Source organism: Garra rufa, chromosome 4 (assembly GCF_049309525.1).
Source record: "Garra rufa chromosome 4, GarRuf1.0, whole genome shotgun sequence".
NCBI classification, from domain to species: Eukaryota; Metazoa; Chordata; class Actinopteri; order Cypriniformes; family Cyprinidae; genus Garra; species Garra rufa.
Genome location: NC_133364.1, coordinates 9,916,756 through 9,932,137, shown reverse-complemented (window position 1 = coordinate 9,932,137; position 15,382 = coordinate 9,916,756). Strand labels below are relative to the sequence as shown.

At 36.3% G+C, this 15,382-nt stretch overlaps 1 protein-coding gene across 1 annotated transcript in view; it reads right to left on the bottom strand.

The window, feature by feature from the left end:
* Positions 1-15,382, bottom strand: part of wnt5b (wingless-type MMTV integration site family, member 5b) — an 88,767-nt gene that overhangs the window by 19,899 nt on the left and 53,486 nt on the right. The window lies entirely within an intron of this gene.

Below are 15,382 nucleotides of genomic sequence, written 5' to 3'. Positions count from 1 at the left end.
CTCTGTGCACGCAGAGAAAAGCGAAGGCACGGAATAAAGAGCGAAAGCTCTTAATCACGCGGCATCAAACAGTCATATGCGGAGCAGCTTTCTGGTTGTGAATTCACAGCACTTATAATAACCAAAGTGTTCACAAGTCTGTAAAACTCGCTGCTTCCCCATTGAGTCACACGTACTGTAAATGCCCCCCTCTTTCCTCACACAGAACGCCATGTGGTTCGGGGTACGGTGGAAATGACGGGGAGGGGGCTCTACACGTGCTGGGGGTGGGGTTAACCGCTCCAGCTGTGTTTCCCAGGGTGCTTTGCGGCAGCCGCTGGGAGATCAATGCTGAGGCAAGCCTGACAGATCTGTGTGCTGAGGTGTCTGAGCGAGCAGCCTGCTGTATATCATTAAAACTGCAGCGTCTCTCCATAACGCTGTCTGTGACTAACCCAGATAGCAGGCAGACTCCCAAATCAAAGACATGTGGGCTGCACACACACACACACACACACACACACACACACACACACACACACACAAACACACATACAATGCCTCTCACCGCTCATACTCTCTTTTACTGTCAATTCCGTCACTCCCACCCCATGTTGCTTGCTTTCACTCCGAGACATTTTCCTGACGTTCCCACTGCGCGCTCTTGAAATTCCATCATTTTTCCTCTTCTTTCTCCTTTAGCCCGTTCCGCAATCTTTCTGTCTCCTTTCTGCCCTTCACCTCTCGCCTTCCACTTCCTTTACTCGGCATATAGTCTCTCCCACAGCTTGTTCTGCTTCTCTTCTGCCATTTTGCATTTATTTCCTTATCCTACACCTGCTTCTCAGATGTTTCATGCCCCTGTTCCTCCTCCTGTCGCGCTCCCTCTCCTGTTATTCATTCACTCTATTCCAGCCGTTCCCTCTCACTGTTTCGTTCTCGTCTTGTAACTCCGCTTAGGACTTTATCATGGCTGTTTTGTCTGGATAAAATAAACGTATAAAAACAAAGAAATTTAAAAACATTTTAAGCACAAACATAAATGTTTTTTTATAATAATATAATTATTACATTCTTATCTTATATTTCTCAGAACTTTTTCTGAAACCCCTGCATTATATACTGCATTATGTACCAATGCATATTATTATAATGCAACAATTTTCCCTCCAGAATGTTAATTTTTAGGGTTAGGGTTAGGGTTTCTCTTTAACCTGGCTTACACATAAAACATTAACACATTCCTATAATTCAAATCCGTTAAAGGACTGTTAGGCTGCTTTAATTAGGTCAACCGGAACCGAAAACACCTCCCATAACATCTGATGCACTCGTTGCATCGTAAAAAGAATGGCATCTACGCTAATATTAGTCTGTTTCATTCTTATTCCGAGGTCACCGTAGCCACCAGACCCAGCCTGTATCCGGATCAGATGGTCACTGCAGTCCCCCGGATCCAGTCCGTACCCAGCTTAGATCACGGATCTCCACCTGGAGATGACTTCTACAGCCCTGAATGTCAACCAGATGAGCTCCAGAGACGGATCATCACTAAAGACCTTGCCAACCTAGACGGCCATCGGCGCTACACCACAGGAACCTGATGAGTTCTCTACAATCGGACATTGGTACAAACTGCTGGTTTCGTCTGGCCAGAGGAGAACTGGTCCCCCGACTGAGCCTGGTTTCTTCCAAGGTTTTTTTTCTCCATTTCTGTCACCTGTGGAGTTTTGGTTCCTTGCCGCTGTCGCTTCTGGCTTGCTTAGTTGGGGACACTTTCGTATACTATTTGAACTGAACTGGATGATGATATCACTGAATTCATTGATGAACTGCCTTTAACTGAAAATTGATTGTTTACAATAATGCGTTACTTACACACTATTGTGCTGTTTAAATACTGTGCAGTTGCTTTGACACAATCTGTATTGTTAAAAGCGCTATATAAATAAAGGTGACTTGACTTGACTTGACTTTTAGCAGACAAAAAGCTAAAAATCCTTATTTTTTACTTTTATGATCAAATTTTCAAAAGACATTGAAACATTACATTAACATTACAGCAATTTGGCCATTTAAGAATGAGGCATTAAACTTTATCATAACATTTATTTCTTATATCTATTTTATATCTTTTTTTATGTAATTGTTTATATTTTAGGCAATTTTAAAAACTGAAAATAATTTTTTTATTTAATTTTATGAATATTTAAATTTTAATTTTGTTTGTATTTTGTAAAAAAAAAAAATGTTAAATTTAAAAGATTTTTATTTAAATTGTATTTTACATGAACAACTTGTGACAACGGAAAAACAGCATGTTTACATGATATTTTGAAATAATCTTTTAAGATCAAAAATACTGTCAAAAATCAGCTCTTCAAAAAAACCTTTAAGGGTTTAGATGCAAATCAATAATAATAAAAAAGAATAATAAAGGTAATTGCAACTTGATTTCAAAATTCTGACTTTTTTCTTTTTCTCAATTTTAAATAATATTTTTATGTTTTTTTTAAATTATCATTTTATTGATATATTTACTCATTTTCAATTTCATTGTAAAAAAAATAAATAATTAAAATGTTAAAAAACATAACGTTTACATGATATTTTGAAATATTTTTTAAGATTATGCCATGAAATAAAAAGAATAAAAAATTTGTTTTAGATTAGAGTTTATATCTCAAACTTCTGAGCTTTTTTTCGAAATTCTAAGAAGAATTGTTTTAAATGTAATTGTTTATATTTTAGGTAATTGTAAAAATGTAAAAGTAATTTTAGATTAAATTATATTTTTTATTTCATTTTATTCATATTTTAATTTTCATTTTATTTATATATTTTTAATTTCATTGTTTGTATTTTGTACAATTTTTTTAATGTAAAATATTTTTACTCAGAATTTTTAATTTCATTAAAAATTTATTTTAAATTAATTTTCGTAATTTTGCATATTTTTAAAAATTACAAATAATTTTGTAGATTTTTATTTTTGTTCATTTTTTTTATTAATTTGTTTTATTATATATCTGTAATAGTATTCTATATCCATAATTTAAAACATCGAAACATACATATATAAAAATAGGTATATATATATATATATATATATATATATATATATATATATATATATATATATATATGCCTCTGTAAGTGCACCATTTCACAGCAATTAAGCCTTTTCTTGGTAAAGGGATTGTACTCTCTCATTTCTCTATTTCATTTTCCTCTGTAAAGCTGGACGAAGATGACTCATGCACGCTTCTCTCATTGTGAAAGTGAATGCATGTCTCTCTCTCTCTCTCTCTCTCTCTCTCTCTCTCTCTCTCTCCTCTGAGCCCATATGGCTTTTTGCACTGACTGCTCAGGAAACCAGACACAGGCCAAACTGGCCACACATCAGTCACTCTCTCTCTTCTATGACGCACGCGGCCCGCTCACTCTCTCCTTCCTTCTTCCTCTCTGTCAATTTGTTCCCAGTAAGAAGTCTGATAGGACTTGGTGTAGTGTGGAGAACCAGCGGGGATCCTGCTATAAAAGCGTAGGGGCTGTTAGAGCTACTTTATTCCCTAATAAATAGATGGACGCAGCAGTCAGGGGCCTGTGGCTGCTGGAAAGACCATGTGCCTGCCAGGTTCCTAACTTGACGGTGGGGGTGGAAGAGGCTCGCCCTGACAGACGCTCCTCACCGGGACGGGACGGGTCTGGGGTCAGTCCCCTTAGGGCGGTGGGGGACACAGCACATGTTATAGATTTGAGGGGTGATGGAGTGATGGCACTGAAGGAGTTTGGGTCATGTTCTTGTTCTTTCAAACACGTCAAACACATTTACGCTACCAGTTAAAAGATGTTTTAATGTGTTTTAAAGAAGTCTCTTCTGCTCACCAAGCCTGTATTTATTTGATCCGAAGTACAGAAAAAACAGTAAAATTTTGGAATATTTTTACCATATATAAAAAATGTTTTATTTGAATATATTCCTGTGATCAAAGCTACATTTTCAGCATCATTACTCCAGTCTTCAGTGTCACATTTCCTTCAAAAATCATTATAATTTGCTGATTTGCTGTTTAAGGAACATTTATTATTATTATCAATATTTAAATCAGTTGAGTAATTTTTTTCAGGATTCCTTGATGAATAGAAAGATCCAAAGATCAGCATTTTTCAACGCTTGGAGTCAGTATATATAGAAATTGTTACTTTTATTTAGCAAGGATGCTTTAAATTGGTGAAAACGGATGATAAAGACATTTATAATATTACAAAAAAATTCTATTTTAGATAAATGCTGTTCTTTTGAACTTTCTATTCATCAAAGAAACTGGGGAAAAAATTCTCAGTTATTTCAGCATAATAATAATTTTTTTATAATTAAATATTTTGAAGCAGCAAATCAGAATATTAGAATGATTTCTGAAGGATCGTGTGACTGGAGTAATGATGCTAAATATTCAGCTTTGAAATCACAGGAATAAATTACATTTTAAAATATATTCAAATAAAAAGCAGTTATTTTAAATAGTAAAAATATTTCAAATTTGTACTATTTTTGCTGTAATTTGAATCAAATAAATGCAGGATTGGTGAGCAGAAGAGACTTCTTTAAAAAAACATTCAAATCTTACTGTTCTAATACTTTTGACTGGTAGTGTACATTAATTTATATTTCAAAATTCTGACCTTTTTTCTTGCAATTCTAAGAAGAGAAATTAGAATTGTGAGATATAATCTCAGAACTATCAGAGAAATGAAACTGCAAGAAAAATTCTAAATTCCTAGTATGTATTTGTTTATATTTTGCAATTCAGATTTTTTTTCTCAAAACTGCGAAAAGTCTAAACTGAGAACTTATTTTTTATTATGTAGCAGAAATGGGCTTGCATAACAATGAATATTCATGGTTTACAGTGAATAAGCTAGGGCTTTTCAAATGTTTAACGTAATGGGCAAAAATCTAACTGCGATCGAGTTCTGCTTACACCGATTATGACCTTTCCCTCATGAAAGCACACCGTTTTAGGCATGTACATGACCTTACATGCTGTCAGCTTATTAAGCATAATCAGTGCAACATCATGCATGTTAGCGCACTCACTGTGTGCAATAACTATCAAAAATCACCTCATTAAAAACCCACGTTTTACAGGTTTACATGCAAAGTAATAAAATGAGATCACAAAAAAACATGTTTACATTTAAGTTTTTCTTTGTTATTTCCATTAGAATATAAAATGCTAAACAGTTAGACTACATGCACATTAAATACAGTGAGCAAACGTGGTCTTTGCATTTAAAGCAAAAGTCCAATTTGAAACCGTTTATGACCTTTTCCTGATAAATTCACACATGCATGACTTTGCATGTCTTATTAAGCACAATCAATAAAATTGTGCATGCAAACATGCTCACTTATCCGTCTTTGATGAAAACAGCAAGATTACACTTGAGGTTTCACCATATTAAGTATTACTAAAAACCATGTTACGTCCCATATCTAATCATAAGAGATATGTGACCAAGGACGTGGTTACAAGTGACTGCAACCACAATCCTGCTCACTTACTGTGCTTTTGAGCTATGCACTTAACCCCAGGATCCAACAGTCACAATTAGAGCATTGTCAGATGCACTGGGTGAAAAGCCATTGATTATACGGTAAAAATGCCAACTAAAATGGCTTCATCCTGTTTTTTGGGGTCAAATGAGTCAATGGATGCACTTTGCTCATCTGACCCTGGATGAATCCGTCTGAGTATACAGGTCAGTTGCATATATGATGCTGCTTTCTTCATCTCTTTTCTTTCGCTCTAAGTCTCTCGCCCTTATCAGAGAAGAGTATGGGGGGTATATTCTCTCCCCAGGCAGCCTGGAGTCCGACGCCAGCCTGGGCACAGTGCCCACTTCTGTCCTGGCACGCTGACAGGCCGCTGGCTGCCCGTCAGTCCTCCTGCGCTGCCCGGAGAGCCTGTCCCATTGCCTACCACCTCCTCCTCTCCTCCTTTTCCCCAGCCCCCCGTTTGCCACAGGAAAATGTTTTATTGCACATCAAAAATGGCTGACAATAGAGTTAATCGAGTGTTTTTTCTAATGGTGTTACAAAGTACAAAAAAAAAACTGTCAAAATTGTCGTCAGATATTAATAAATGTGTTATTCCTAAAGAGACTCACTACAAAACTGTAAATCAATATCATTCCTGCAGTGATTTTAATAACAGTTCAAGAAAGCGGTTTTGCAATTATGTTTTTTGGAAAGAGGTGAAAAGAGATGCTTTTACATGCATTTTTTAAAATGTGGTAATACAAAATGATTCATTAATTTTCAAATTCAAATCACTGATACAGCGGTTTTGTTTTTGGACTGTGATACCGGTTGTCAAAAAACATTAACAATACAATGAAAATTCTTGTCCTATTAGGGAAATATCATAAACATAAATCAAAATATGTCAGCTGTTCCAAATGGGAAGCTATTTTGTCTTGACATTATTCTTAAAGGTCCACTGAAGTTCTTTGATTGAACTCTATATTCTATAGATATAGCTTTAGAATTCAAATGGGTCTAATATGTTTGTGGTCTGGAGTCTAAGTTTTGAATGCTTATATCTGCTAAATGCGAATTACGTCATAGTTTTAAAGCACACTAGCTTATAGATAAACTTAAGGCTATTTCATTCAATCTAAAAGCCAAAAAGCTTAAATTTTGATTTCATGGGGACTTTATATACAGAACTATTGCAAAATGTTGTTGAAAAAGGTAATTGATATAATAGTTATTTTGATTTTGGTTGCAAGATGTAAGGTAAATACTTACAAATATCTTGTATGGTTTTATTTACTTCTTTTTCCTTTAAAATTACCCTAAATCTGCTAAAATGTCTAGGTTTTGGCTTTGTTTCCCTCTCTACAGTCCTCGTATATTACATGTATGCATATTTGATTTGATCGGACCGTTCTTTGTAGATCCCCCCTGTCTGGTCTTTACCTACAGCAAGTATGAAAGCAATAGGAAACAAAACCAAAATCCAGACAATTTACGCTCACTGATGCTTCATAAGAAAAAATTATGCATCAAGAGCCGGGGGTGAAAACTTTTGAACAGAATAGAGATGCGTACATTTTTCTTATTTTGCCAAAATATATAGATTTTTTCATTTAGTACTGCTCCTTTAGATGCCACAGAAGATACTTATATGTTTCCCAGAAGACAACATAAGTTAAATTCACCCCGATCTTCAAATTCCAAAAGATATCACCCCTCCGGTTCTTAATGCATTGTGTTTCCTTTTGAAGCATCAGTGAGCGTTTGAACCTTCTGTAATAGTTGTATATGAGTCCCTCAATTGTCCTCAGTGTGAAAAGATGAATCTCAAAATCATACAGTCGTTGTTGGAAAAGGTGCAAATACACATAAATGCTGAAAAACCAAAGAATTTGTGGGACCTAAAGGACCTTTCTGAAGAACAGCAAGCAGTTTAACTGTTCAGCACAAACAAAGGGACTCAGGAACAACTAAAAAAACACAGCTGTGGATCATTCAGGTAACAACACAGTATTAAGAATCAAGTGTATGTAAACTTTTGAACGGGTTCATTTTTATAAATTCAACTATTATTTTCTCTTGTGGACTAAATGTAAGAATCGTTTATGTGAAATATCTTATTCAGGTCACTACTAAATAAACAATAACATGCATTTTGTATGACCTCTCTTATTTTGGTAAAATAATTAGCATGCAAATTCTGAAAGGGGGATGCAAACTTTTGACCTCAACTGTATGGTCATCAAACTCAAGCTCAAAATGTGGTTTTGTGTGAACAGACAGATGGAGGTATAGAAATACACTGCAGCGCTGCTTATACATGAGCACACATGCCGAGGGAGAGGAAAGAGGACAAGTCCTCAAACGTGACCACACATACAAACACGCTGGCTTGAAGCAGGCAGCTGGAGGGTGGAGAGGTCGGAGTCTCCACAGTCTCGGCCTGATTAAAACTCCCAGCACTGCCTCTCACTCCCCCTGGATTGATTAACCTGACCTGTATCGGATCAACCCCTCGGGACGCAAGCGCAGCCCACTTTCCTGAAGTGGATGAGAGGAACAGCAACGGGGTGGGAGGGGGCAAGAGAGGTGGAAAGAGACACAGAACAGGAGATGGGCAAAAAGGGACCGTGTAGGAAGAGAAGGTAGAAACTAGACCAGACCAGACTTGCAGGTCAGCACATCAGCGGCGTACTAATCCCCGCTTTCAAAATCTGCGTTTCCGGCCCTTTATGTTTAAAAACTTCTCTTTCCTCTATCAAACACAGTACACCTTCTTGTAATGTTTAATTCAAATGCAAACAATGCATTTCTGCGAGAATGTATCAATTATTTAGGTTTTCATTATTGTTATTATGAGGGCAGCGCAGCTGCTCGGTGCGCTGTCAGCAGACGGCTGTCTCTGAGTCCCAGCTCTGAGACAAACAGCTCGGCTTTCTTCTCCACAATCAACACTCTCTAAAAGAGATACTCTCTGACAGCTATGGCGAGATGAACCAAAAATAAACGGGAATACGCACACGGATATGCAGTGTCTTGCAAAAGTATTCCAACCCTTTACTAATGAAGTAAATTGCAAATCCATTTTTCTCTGTGATATTCTCTTTATTACCTCTTTATTCAGGTTAGTTGTTAAAATGAGCACTGTAATTTAAAAAAATAATAATGTCTGGGATTCTCATTTGGATTAATGGCAGATTGGAGTAGTTACCTTTGTGTTCTTGAGATGTTTCAGCACTAGCATTCCTTGCTGTTTAGGATTATTCTAGTCTTTTTGGAGATTGAAACTGGCTCTTCTGCCGTATTTCGCTGTATTCTTTCCCTCACAGTCCATTCTTCTATTTTAACAAGATGCCTAGTGTCTGCTGATGAAAAACAGCCTTCCAGTGTGATGCTATCACCAGCATACTTCACAGTAACTGTGATGTTTTTTGCTGTGTGGGCAGTGTTAGATTTGTACCATATATATATTAGCCGAAAAGTTACATTTTGGCCTTAATCTAACAAGACAAACTTTTCCCTCTTCGCAACTGGGTCACAATTACGTTTTTGGCAAACCCCAGACTTGCGTTCTTTTTGAGTAATCATTTAAATGACTCAGATTTCCTTGTTTGTCCAGACATTTTGAGAAATAATTACTTCTCGGTAATTAAACCAACATTACGCCACTGGGGCTGCGATATTACTTTGTGCCCATTTCCCAATATGCATTTGCTTTACTTTAACTTCTTTTGAACGCTTATTAGTCTTGATTTTCACAGCTGTCTTTCAGGTTCACAACTTGAATAATGATGCCTTAACTGTGGGGGTTTCATACAGAAAAGATGAAAGTTGCTTTAATGATTCAAAGGTAAAGGCCAAGTGCAAAGCAACTGTATCTGAACCAAATACTTTTGCAAACTTTTCATTTGGTATTTTTGTCCACAGAATCATAATAAAAGAATGCTATATTAAAAGTTTCAGCTATTAGAAAAAGATCACACTATTACAGAAGGTTCAAACACTCACTGATGCTCTAGAAAGAAAAACAATGCATTGAGAGTCAGAAACTTTTGAACAGAATGAAGATGTGAACATTTTTCTTATTTAGTCTAAATTTAATGTTTTTTTTTTCATTTAGTACTGCCCTTCAGAAACTACAGAAGATACATAAATGTTTCCCAGAAGACAGATCATTTAAATTCAGCTCTTAATGCATTGTGTGAGCATTTGTGTAATAGTTGCATATGAGTCCCTCAGTTGTCCTCAGTGTGAAAAGACAGATCTCAAAATCATACATTCATTGTTGGAAAGGGTTCAAATAAACAAAAATGCTGAAAAACCAAAGAATTTGAGGGACCTGAAGGATTTTTCTGAAGTAAACTCATGAACAACAATCACTAAACAGAAAACAAAACAAAAAAACACAGCTGTGGATCATTCAGGTAACAACACAGTATTAAGAATCAAGCATATGTAAACTTTTAAACAGGGTAATTTTTATAATTTATAAAGCTTATTATTTTCTCTTGTGGACTATATGAAAATGTCTTTTATGGGAAATATCTTATTCAGGTCAGTTCTAAATAAAAAATAACATGCATTTTGTATAATTCCTAATAACCTGGATGTTTTGCGGGACTAAATACTTTTGCAAAGCACATTTTCACACACTTCCCAAAGGCTGGAAGGCCATCTTTGTTGATAAAACAGGCCTCTAAACACTCACAGCTCATGACCTTACTGCCAAAGCTTGCATTAACAGTAACCTCTCCTTGTGGGTGCGGGACCTACGACATCTCCTACACCGGGTCTCAAAGGCTCCTGATGCTGAGGGCTTTACTATCTGGGTGGCTGATATGTGTATGTTCTGCCCTTGAGTCACGCAGTTGTTTGAAGAACACTTTTCAATGCGTTCCTAGTTCCTCCCTCTCTCTCTCTCCAGGCCTGGACATGCAGCAGACTAATTCAGTCATCTCTCTGTCTGTTTCACTCTCTCTCTGACTATCTGTTTTGTCTCATGAAGGTCCCAGGTGGGCAATGTGACCATTGTGCAGCCAAACGGCCTGTTATTGTCGGTCATGCTATGAGAGAGAGGTTGAGTTCGGTGTTTTTTTGTATGTGTGCGTGTGTTTTTTGAACCCATTGCTTTCTGCCCTGTCAGTGTCTCTCCTCTTCAGCACATTAGCTCGGGCTGTTCCCTACGACTGCTTTGATGGTGAGCGCCGCAGGGCTCCGATCTCTGTTTCAGGTTGTAATTACTCTCTGGAGGGGCCTCACCTGGCTCTGGGCTCCAGGCATACAGAGAGAAAGAGAGAGAGAGAGAGAGAAAGAAAAGGAAAGAAGGGGAAGCTATGAAAAAACAGAAGATGAGAAAGAAAAGGTGGGGTAAGAGGGTGAAACTTAAAAAATACAGTGGGGCCAGGAGTCTGAGACAACAACAACAAAAAAAGTGTGAATAAATATAAGAAAAATCTATGTATGTATGTATGTACCTCTCTCTCTCTATATAGATGTCAATATGTGACCCTGGAACACAAAAATTGTAGCAATAGCTAAAAATACATTGTATGGGTTAAAATGATTGATTTTTCTTTTATGCCAAAAATCGTAAGGATATATCAAAGTAAAGAAAATGTTTCATGAAGATATTTTGTAAAATACCACCTGCAAATATATCAAAACTTAATTTTTGATTAGTAATATGCATTGCTAAGGACTTCATTTGGACAACTTTTAAGGTGATTAGTTGTATCTCGGGCCAAATATTGTCCTATCCTAACATACCATACATCAGTGGAAAGCTTATTTATTCATGTCTCTTTTGCTATTTTGCTTATCAATGCTGAATTTATTTGATAAAAGATACAGCAAAACTGTTATATCGTAAAATATTATTACAATTTAAAAGAACTGTTTTCTATTTTAATGTCTATTTTAGATTTTAAAATGCAATTTGAGATTGCAAAACTGAGATTTCCAGCTTTTTAGATTATTTATCATTTTAAAAATAATATAAAGGAAAAAAGAAAAAAATATATACATGTATATATTTTTTTTTATTTATGTATTATTTTATATAGGATATATTATTATTAGATTTTACATTAGATTAATTATTATTAAATTGTAATTAATATATTCCACTATTTTTAATATAGTGTGTATGTATTATTGAATACAGCATATATTATTTTCAGATTTTAGATTAGTTTAAATTAATTTACTAGATAATTATTAAATTGTAATAAATATATTAATTATTAATAATTTATTATTTTTAAGTAACTAAAATTCATGTTAATTTTACAAGTGCATTTTTTATGACTATTGGTATAATTTGTAAATAAAAAATTGCTGAATTTTTTTGAACACAGAAGCAAAATCAATCTAACATATACTTTATGTGATATATATAGAAAATTACATTATTATTAGGTTGAAATTAATGCTAATTTTACTCTTCAATTTGTCTTTGTTAGAATTTGTAACTAAAATTGTTTGTAATTAAAAATGCTGCATTTTAAAATGATAACTATTTCCATACAATAGCCTTAGAGTCTCAAATTTTTGGACTATATATATATATATATATATATATATAAACCAATACAGTTCTATATTTATGAAAAATGTAAACATCGCTTTGTAAACACTTGCCTTCTTCATCACACTACACATTGCTGTATGTCTGTAGCGACAGCATCAAAAATTCCCACTCTAAAAGACAAACTTTGCAGCAGAAAGCAAACACATCAGTCTGTCAATAAAGGAAAAGTGCAGTAATATGACACATTCAGAGCACAGAAATGAAACGTTATGGGAAAACGAAGGGATTTGTTCATTTTGTATTGGTATTACCATTACAATGCATTATGCAGGGAGAGTATTACATCATCGTCGCCTGTTCTTTACACAGACACCGAGAGCATCGGCTTCCTGGTGTTTCCCCTGTAGTACCCCAACGGGGTTGCAGCTCCTAGGGAGATTCGACCTGATTTGAATAGAGTAATGTAGCTTCCCCTGCCGTAGAAGAAACTGTTGTCTGATTTCATGAAAAGCCCATTCAGCTAGCTGGATGTATGCGAGCGTTTGTGCGAGTTACATCCGCCAAAATCTCTCCTCAAACTGCCACCGCTTGCAAAACAAAAAAGCAGATTGGAGTCATACACGATTCCGTGAAGGAGCCAAGCGAGCGAGCGAGAGAAACTACAAAGTAGCCTAAAATCTATTCATGAGGTGTCAGCTTTCAACAGCATGTTGACACATGCCTACGTCTCCTAGGAAACGGTTGCCCCAAGCGCAGTTATCAGCGCAGTTCTGTGGCATGCAATTATCCAATTATCTCCCTCCCCTGAATCAGCACATCAAATCACATGACAGATCTTTTTTTTTTCTTTTTTTTTTTTTTGCAAGGTCCTACAACACCTTCGCATTTGCATGTAGCACTTGTCCTTCCAGTTCTCACCGTCTCCCAGCTTCATTTTCACTTTCCTTCGCCGCAATCTTTTGTTTCTTTTCAACTTTAGATTAGAGCAGCCTTATTTGCTTCGCATTTCGCCGTCTATTTTGCTTTCACTCGGCGCAATGATCATAAACTGTTAAATTAATAGCGCCGTCGCTCTGCGGCGAGTGCGTCTTTTTTAATTGTTAGCTTTCGCCTGCTTTCTAAATCAAACCCCTCCCTTTCCTTTCTCGCTCGTCCCCTCCTCCCTCTCTGCTTATTTCCAGGAGCAGCTTGAGTCCTGCTTTTGGCTCTGCAGGCCTGCTTTGAGAGTCTCTGACTCACAGCAGTGCAGTTCTGGAGCGGCCCTCCTCTCTGGCGGTGAGGCCGGCTGGAGGAGCCAGGGAGAGGGGCCGCTGTCACAGACCTCTCGCCCCCTTACATGCTGGGCATCGGGGCTCAGCGCGCATTCAGAGCCCTTCATCTGTCCACCATACATGCCCAAGACCTGTCTGTCAGAGAGAGTGCATGAATTCAACTCGACGTCAGCATGAAATGGAGTCCGCAGCGCGATTTTATTTTAGCAATCAGACTATTTCAGAGTTAAAGATGATGCTTGATGAGAAAAAAGATGAACTGGTTAAGTGGGCGATAAATATGCACTCTTAAAAATAAAGGTTGCCATAGAAGAACTATTTTTGGTTCCCCGAAGAACCTCAGTGAACGGTTCTTAAAAGAACAGAACTCATTTGAAGAACTGTGACCCTGGACCACAAAAGATTTATACATCAGAATTCATTTTTCAATTTTCATTGATGTATGGTTCGTTAGGATAGGACAATATTTGACAGATATATGACTATTTGAAAACCTAGAATCTGAGGGTGCAAAAAAATCTAAATATTGAGAAAATTGCTTTTAAACTTATCCAAATTAAGTTCTTAGCAATGCATAGTACTAATCAAAAATTACATTTTGAAATACTTAAGGTAGGAAATTTACTAAATATCTTCATGGAGCATGATCTTTACCTAATATCTTAATGATTTCTGGCATAAAAGAAAAATCTATCATTTGGATCCATACAATGTATTTTTGGCTACTGCTACAAATCGTGCTAAGACTGTTTTTGTGGTCCAGGGTCACATTTTAAAAATCTAAAGAAGCATTTTTGACTATAAAGAATGTTTCCTGCATTTGAAAGTTTCCATGGATGTTCAAGGTTCTTAATGGAACCATCGATGTGAATGAAGGGTGTATAAGCGAGATTTGATTAACAAGTCTTTTATTGTTTAATAAAATACAGTATGGAATAGTATCCATACTTTCAGGACTACCTCAGAAGTCATGTCGGATAAAGGTTTGTGCTTTACACAATTATAACCTGAACCAGTGAGAGCGGAAGGAGGGGGAAGAAAAAAAAGTGACATTTATTGAAGAGAGAGAGAGAGAGAGAGAGACATGTGGTGAGGTAGAGAGAAGGTTCGAGACAGACAGAGAGCTGGGGAGGGTTGGACTTGTGCTGTCAGTTGTGCTGTGCTGCATTTTCTTTTGTAAACACAAACGTGTGTGTGCTGCTTTTCTTCCTTCTTTCTGCTACACTCCAGTACCTTCTGCAAATGCTCCCGTCATATCAGCTAACAATGCCAAAGAGCCCACAGAGGGGGGCCTGAGGCCCAAAGACGGGGAAATATGCAAAAGGTGGAATAAAAACTACCTTACGTAAGACTGACGGGGCAGAAAGGCTAACCGTTACTGCCAGAGCTTAACATTGCGTGCCTTTTTGTTTGGGTTATAATGAGACATGTTTCTTTTAGTGAATGGAAGTATGGCTGTGTTATAATAGCCTAGTTAAAAAATCACAACAAGAACTTTTCTAAACGAGTAGTTGGGATAAATTAAAAAATGGCTAGATAAATATAAAAAATACATTTAAAACTAAGTAATAATAATATAGTTACATTTGTAATATTTAAAATGAGTCTATTGTTTGTTTCTTTTATATATAATATATATATATATATATTCTTGTGTATATATATTCTTTTTATATATACACAATTTCTTATTTACATACTTTAAGAAGTAACTTTACTCTAATAATAAATGAAACTAAAACAAAAACTGCAAAAATACCAGCATCTGACTCGGAAGCTAAAGGGTTAAGGGTAAAGTGAACTGAATTGTAAGAAGTTGGTTTCCAGGGGAACTATTCTTACTGTTCCAGCTGAGTTGGGCTAAACCACTCTGCTTTCAAAAAGGGGGGCGACGAACACCCACAACACGAATATCTTTCATAACAGTTTAGAGGAAAACAGAACAAAGACTGGGAGAGTAACTAAAACATGTGCGGTTCCGCTTTATAAGTTTCAGACTGTTCTTAAACAATTAGCGTAGTTTTACCTGGGTTAGATATGCGCGTCTCCCCCGCAGCC